The sequence below is a fragment of the Mauremys reevesii genome, linkage group 1 (assembly GCF_016161935.1).
Source record: "Mauremys reevesii isolate NIE-2019 linkage group 1, ASM1616193v1, whole genome shotgun sequence".
Taxonomy (NCBI): domain Eukaryota; kingdom Metazoa; phylum Chordata; order Testudines; family Geoemydidae; genus Mauremys; species Mauremys reevesii.
The window spans coordinates 179,555,752-179,563,332 of record NC_052623.1 but is presented as its reverse complement, the minus strand read 5'-3'; the positions used below and the strand labels follow the sequence as shown (position 1 = coordinate 179,563,332).

Sequence of the window (7,581 nt, the reverse complement as noted above, 5' to 3'; positions counted from 1 at the left end):
TGTAGCATCTTCCCCAATTCATCATCTCCTAAATACTTGTAGGTTACACATATAAAAGGGTGCTGTTTCTTCCCTTTTCCTCTGTAAGAGCCTTTCTCCCTCCCCACCCCTGGGAAGTTGAAGGATAGCTCTAAGGCAGGGGTGTCAAACTCCAGGCCCGCAGGCCATCTGTGGTCCACGAGCCTTCCCAATGTAGCCAGCAGGGCTCCAGCAGTTTTGGGGCCAGGTCTCTCCCTTGGCCCCATCTGCCGCCCCCGGGCGCTCCCCCCTCAGGGGCCCCGGCAGTGCAGTGGAGCTGAGCAGCATCTGCCTGCTCGCTCCAGTGGTTGCCGGCCCCTCCCTGTGGCCCAGGGGTGGGTCGGGGCTGTACCTCCATGCTCTGCCCCTGCAGCCAATGGGATGCTGCGGGGGTGGTGCCTGGAGGAAGAAGAGTGCGAAGGCCCCCCAGGTAAGCGCTGGACTCCCAAGCCCTTCCCAGAGGCTGCACCCCCACCCTCTTCCCACATATCCCCTCCCACCCCCAAACTCCCTCCCAAAGCCTGTGCCTGGTCCCAGGTCCCCATCCCGCCCCCAGACTCCCTCCCAGAGCCTGCACCCCAATCCCCTCCCCCAAATCCCCTCCCTCACCCAAACTCCCTCCTAGAGCCCAACCTTTCACCTCCTCCCCCACCCAAACTCCGTCCCAGAGCCTTAGGCAGGTGGGGGGTGGAGTTTTTGGGGAGTGGGTTCTGGGCGGCATGAGCGACATTGGCCCGCTGGGAGGATTTGAGGACTGGCACTGGCCCTAAGGTAAATTGAGTTTGAGACTCCTGCTCTAAGGGTTTGTCTACAGTACACAAAACAAAACAAACCCCAAACATGGCAGAGTGTCTCAGAGTGTGGGTCTATAGCAGTGGTTCTCAACCTATTTATCATTGTGGGCCACAGATTGAGAACCATAGTGCCCCTTCTCCTTAAAGCCCTCCCCCCCACAGTTCCCTATGCCCAGCGTCCCACCCAGAGACCCCTCCACAAGAGCACAGGGAGCCCTGGGCGTGAGGCCAGACCAGAGCAGCAGCTATGTGCTATTTGGGCCGTGGGTTGAGAACCGCTGGTCTACAGATTTGGGCTTATGCTAGGATGCTAAAAATAGCAGTGTAAATGTTCACTCTCAGGCTGGAGCTAGAGCTCTGAGACCCACCCTCCTTGCCAGGTTCTGGAGCTCATGTGGGGAACACCTACCTTGGTAGTTCTAGTGCTGTGGTGCAACCCTGAGTCTGTGAACCTGGGCTCTGAGATTTGCTGCCGTGGCTGCTTTTGGCAGTATGTATGTACCCTAAGTTACTAGGCTATGGAAGCATGACAGAGCCATCTTGTAATGAAGGTGGGGCTTAGATAGTCTGACATGTATCCCTAGCTCTGTGTAGAACCTGGGCCATCGTGCAGATTTAGGGGCTCAAACTTCCTTCCCCTTGTGTGGGGGTTTTGTGAGGCAGGGTTGAGTACAAAACATCCCCTCCTGCCCTTTGCCAGGATGGTTTGGAGGAAAGTCCACATTAGTGAACTTGCAGGGTTTTCTGTTCCCTGAACAGGTCTTTCTCACATAGAGAATGATTTGGCTTACAATATTTAGGTAACAGTCGATTTTTTTCCCCCCTATGTAACTATTTGCTTTGCGCATCATGTTTTATGTAATTTCTAGATACACATTTGTAGTTGGAATGCTCACTAATTCAGTCCTTTTTAAAAATCTTTGTTTACAGCTCTTTAATGCACTGGTAACTTGAATTAAAAATTACAAAAGCAATCACATTTTGCTTTGTAAATGACAAGTCATGCCAAGCAGTCAAAGCTTAAAATATTTAGGATGCTAAATAAAAACATTTATGAAATTAAAAAAAAAACAAAAATTCAGTGAGGACAGTCATTTCTTCAAAGGGGAAAATGGCTCTGTGTGGTGGTCAGCAAAAATGTGGAAAAGTAAACTAATTCAGTGTTAAGGCCAAGACTATAACAGGGTTAAAAAAAGACTTAGATAAGTTCATGGAGGATAGGTCCATCAATAAAAAGAACAAGAGTACTTGTGGCACCTTAGAGACTAACAAATTTATTTGAGCATAAGCTTTCGTGGGCTACAGCCCACTTCTTCGGATGCTGTTAGCCAGGATGGGCAGGGACGGTGTCCCTAGCCTCTGTTTGCCAGAAACTGGGAATGGGCAATGGGATGGATCACTTGATGATTACCAGTTCTGTTAATTCCTTCTGGAGCACCTGGCATTGGCCACTGTCAGACAGGATACTGGGCTAGATGGACCTTTGGTCTGACCCAGTATGGCTATTCTTATGTTCTTAATCATCTGCTGTTTTATTAATACATGTTAAAAAAATAATTTTAAATGATAGTTTCCCTTTAAAACTTACGAAGGACTGGTTGACTCCAAACATTGATAATGGATTTTAACACTTTTCCCTCAGTCTCCAAACTGAATGCAACCCATGCTCTTGTGGACTCATAGTTCCAGTGACTCTCCAGCTTCCTCTTTGAAATAAGTTTCGTCTCAGGCCAGTTCCAAGTGGATAAATGTCTATCTTGCACAAACCACAACTGTAACTGGCATTTTTTGGGCAATCTTAGTAGAGAAGCCAAGGATTGAACTCCCCTTTTGCCACATAGGTGATCCTTTCAGAGAGGGTTTGAGGCATACTGGGAAAGTGTATGGTATTATTATTATTCGGTAAAAACTTATTTTTATCTGATCAGTGCTGCTTTAGTAGCTCCTTACTAGGTACACTTCATGGCATTAAATAAGGGGCTTCTCTTAAAGCAGGGGGTGGATGCCTTGTGTTGTGAGGGCTCTCAGTCCAGTACCTTTCTAGAGTATGGAAGACATATATTTTTTTTTTAAACTTGGCTTCCTGCCATCACAAGTACTGTGTTTTTGACATAAGAAGTAGTCTTAAAACATGAGTAGTAATAAAGCAAGTGGCGGCAGCAACAAAGCATTTTGATCTGCCCAAATATTTATTGCTTATTAACATGTTGTTTTAACTAGTATCTTCATGGATAGGCATCATTTATCAGTCATGTAAGCAAGCTACCTGTTTTGAACCTGACCAGTAAACAAAAGCTTACTATTTGTTGGAAAGCACAAAGTACAGAGATGTAGGCTTGTTCTGAACTGTTCCCAGGAGAAATAATGAACATTGCAGAGATGACATTCTCTGTGGTAATTGACAGTCCTTTGTGTGTCCATTCTGCATAATTTCCCTATATCTTTGTTTAATTATTTGTTTATCGTAGAAACTAAAAGCCCCTTTATAGATTAGAGGAATGTAATCCTCTAATCCCTCAGTATTTTTCCCATTACAGCAACAGCATCACATGATGAGACCAGTTTATGAGCTAATTGGCTGGGGGCAGTTCCAGTAACAGCTGCATTTAAAATCAATTCCTATTGGAGTAAAAGAAATTCTAATTTAGAATAAATATAGGGGGCCAGGTCCTGCCTTCTTCTGATAATTTTTCCTATTTAAGTCAGTAATGCTGTACTGGTGAGTCAGGTAAACAGGGTTTGGTTTCTGTATTGTTTGAAGGGATTGGAGATAAAATACCATTCTTGAGCATGTTTTTTGTTAGTTTACGTGACTTAGAAAAATATCCCTAGCACCGATAAATGCTCAAGTATTTGTCCCATAAGAGGGAAGAAAACATCCTAATCAGTTTTGAACACTTCTCTTTGAATGAAATGTTGAATCCAAAAGTGCTGAATGTGATTTTATGTTAGGCCCTACTTCTCATTTCTAATGTTTGAGGCCATCTGGTTCATCACCAGGAATATAGCTGTCTTTGTGGGCCTTTGAAATAAAGGCACATGAAGTGTCTTAAATGATCAGTGTGCACTTGCAATATGAAAACTTTAAAATTAGAAGTGTCATGAGTAGAGCTGGGATATAACTCTTTGGGAATATGAGAGAGATTTGGAGATGCAACTGCGCAAAAAAAAATGGCTAATATTTATTTTTTTCCTGCGAACCAGTACAGTAGCTCAGAATGGAAGCATGACAGGACTTGTCATGAAATATGGTGGTGTAAATTACAGTTGAACTTTGGCACCTGATAGTGGTTAAGTTATTTGAGTTTATAGCACTGTTTGGGATTAACTTCTGCACAGTAGTTTTTAGTTTCACACATCTGAGGAAGATACTAAGTGTAGTGCAGATCCTGTCCTGCTTTACTTGTCCAGGCTCAGCCAGTAGGACTGTATATCCCAGATAATGTTAATTAGACATTTCCTTAGATGGAGGGGTGACTGGCTGGAAAGGGCAAAGATGAGGAATATGGGGACACAGAATTATAAAGGAAAGGACTGGCATTAAGCCAGAAAAATAGAAAACTTCTGAGTTAACAGCAGTAACTTTAAACTAGGTAGTCACACTCAACAGTTGTATATGCAGCACTATAGGTATACGTGGTGCTCTATCAATAGATACAATTACAGGCTCTGAATAAGTGACAATCTAAATTTGATATAACACAGCATGGGGTGACATACGTGGAGCAGGGTGTGAATATTGGCAGATGACTTGCATAAGAAATTGAGTAGGCCTATACTTACCATTGGTTCCAAATTAATAACATCTGTATGAGGGTGGTGTCCAGGATGGAGGTCAGTCATGAAAGGCTGATAAAAACAAAGTGAATTTTGAGCAGAGTTTTGAAGGATTAGAATGAGTCTTGTAGTGTGCAGGCATCAGGGAGGAGAGACAGATTGCTTTGTGGGAGGAGGAGATACATAGCTTATCTGTGATAGCATATTTAGTTATACTTGTAACTCAGCTTAACTGAATCAGTTATTTTAGTGTAGATACTCCTGAAATGTGTGAATGCTAAGGGTTTATCTATACTTGAAACGCTACAGCAGCACAGCTGCTGCATAGACATTACCTACATCAGTGGGAGGAGTTCTTCCATCAGTGGATGTAGTCCATCTCCTCATGAGGCACTATGAAGTCTTTCATTGACCTAGTGCTGTCTATAGCGGGGGTTAGGTCAACTAAACTACGTCATTCAAGGGTGTGGAATTTTTCACATCTCTGGGAGACATAGCTGTGCCAATGTAAGTTCCCAGTGTAGACCAGCCCTAATACAGACACTTGCTAGTGTTGGTTCCAGATAGTGACTTACTCTGCTCTGAGTGCCAACTTTTTCTGTCAGTGAACTGTGACCAGGCGCAAACATTGGTGAGGTTTGTAGTAGCATTAATATGTGTTTGAGTGTCTGCACTAAAATATACAATGATGTGTGCATGATTAAAAACTCTAGTTTAGACATGCCCAAAGGAAGCATCAATATGAGGAAAAATGGAAGGGCACAGTTGGGGTAGTACTTAACATTCATGCATAGCTTCAGTGGATATATTTCAAGGTATTTAATAAGTTGTACTGAAAATGTTAACATATTGTGCAAACTAGGCATTCTGATGGAACTGTTAATAATCAAATCAATCTGGAAATTCATTTTCTGAGGTTGATGGAGAAAAATAATACTGGGGCAGCATGTCTCAGGTGATTAACAAAAGCACACACAAAGGATTTGTCTGTTGTTTTTCCATTGTTTCTCTAGTGTAGTATTGCTTTTTGTAACCGTATTTTATATATGTTGGTGGAGTACTCAGAAGCACTGAAATTCAAGAACAAATGGATTTTCCTCATTTTAATGGTGACAAAGGATTGATACTAGAATGGAAAGCTACATTGAGACCAAGGGGAGTGTGGATGTAGGTAAGGATGTGTATCTTATTGTCTCATGCAGTTTAGCAAATAAAAGACGAAAAAAATCCAGAAAAGTGTTTGTTCGAATTTCTAATTTGTATTAAAGGAAATGGAGCAAAACTACCAAAGTAAGAGATCTCTCTGAGGTATTTGATGGAGAAGCACAACTATTATTTGGATATGATATAGAAAGAGAAGACAGGCTTCATATTTGTAGTGAAAAGGACATGAACACAGGTGATTTTACTACTTTACACAGGGGAGAGCAAATCTATAGTAAAGCAACTATGGAAAAATAATAAGTGAGTCTGTACATGCAGTTCAGAGGAAACTCCTCCCCTCCCCCCCATATGAGTGTGAATGAGATGAATTTCCTGTAGTAAATTATAGTGGATGAAACAAAAGGCTGTTTTAAGGTAGTAATTGCTGAATATGTTGTGTTTTATAAAACCTTTTTGAGGTGTTTGTCAAAAAGTCATTTTTTTGAGGTTAAAAAGGAAAATTATTTTTAAAGTTTTAATTTTGCCTAGTTTACTCCCTAACTCCCCAGATGGAATGGAACATGAGGACATAGGAAGTATAATAATGCCAAATTGTTTTGAGACGAGAATTTTCCCATTTGCCACCCTCCATGCTATTGTCTTGTCCAGTTTTGAGACTGTCTGACAAGCCCTATCAGTTTTGAAGGTGAATGAGCATTCTGTCCTCTCAGCTGCCACTGAAACAGACGTTTCTCATCCCAGGAAGTGCTCCCTAAATTTGTGCTTAAATAGTCAGAACACTATGAACTTTGAGAAACAATGTATTTCAAATACAAATAGTTGCCAAATTCTCACCATTTATATGAGAACCCTTTGTTCTAAACGTTAGCAATGTGTATACATCATGGATATGTAAAGTGGGGGGAGGTAAATAGATAGGGCCCTACCAAAATCACGGTCCATTTTGGTCAATTTCACGGTCATAAGATTTTTAAAATAGTCAGTTTCATGGTTCCAGATGTTTATATCTGTAATTTCATGGTATTGTAACCGTGGGGGTCCTGACCCAAAAGTGGGTTGTGGAGAGGGTGTCACAAGGCTGTTGTAGGGGGATTAAATTGCCACCCTTACTTTTGTGCTGCTGCTGGCAGGGGTGCTGCTTTCAGAGCTGGGCAGCTGGAGAACAGCGACTGCTGGGTGCCCAAGTGTAAAGCCAGCGCCACCTCCAGTAGTAGCGTAGAAGTGAGGGTCATAGGGCGGGGGGTGTTACCATATGTCCCAGTTTTCCCAGAAGTCTCCTGCCCGGGTCGGGGGCTGACCTTCTCTGCGTTGCCTTCAGAAGTGGGCTCCCAGCCAGCAGCCACAGAGCTTCATGCACCCAATGGAGGTTCCCAGAGGTGGGTCTGGCCTGGCTCTGGGAGCCTCCTATGCAGGGGAAGGGGAAGTCCTGTCCCTCCTCAGCCTGGGCCGGGACTAGCAGCTGGAGCCCGGTGCACATAGGACCCACCAGCTGAAGCATTCCCAGCCCTGCCCCTCCCCGACAATAGCCGGATTGCACGGGGAGATCAGATTTCACAGTCTGTGGTGCAGATTTCATGGTCCGTGAATTTGATAGGGCCCTAGTCATAGGTACAGAGGATATTGTTAAGGATTTTATCTTTTTATCAGTAAGTGGATGTTACTGGTTTTAGCTGCGTTGTCCATTATAAGGCTACGATTTAGTCATGGGTATTTTAAGTAAAAGTCATGGGCAGTAAACAAAGTCACTGCCTGTGGCCTGTCTGTGACATATACTAAAAAGGCCTGTGATTTATATCTTGGGGTACGTGAGGTGGGGGGGTGCCCGGGG

At 43.4% G+C, this 7,581-nt stretch overlaps 1 protein-coding gene across 6 annotated transcripts in view; it reads left to right on the top strand.

Moving 5' to 3' along the window:
- USP25 (ubiquitin specific peptidase 25) overlaps nucleotides 1-7,581 on the top strand; it is a 125,296-nt gene that overhangs the window by 15,361 nt on the left and 102,354 nt on the right. The gene's annotated exons all lie outside the window — the stretch shown is intronic.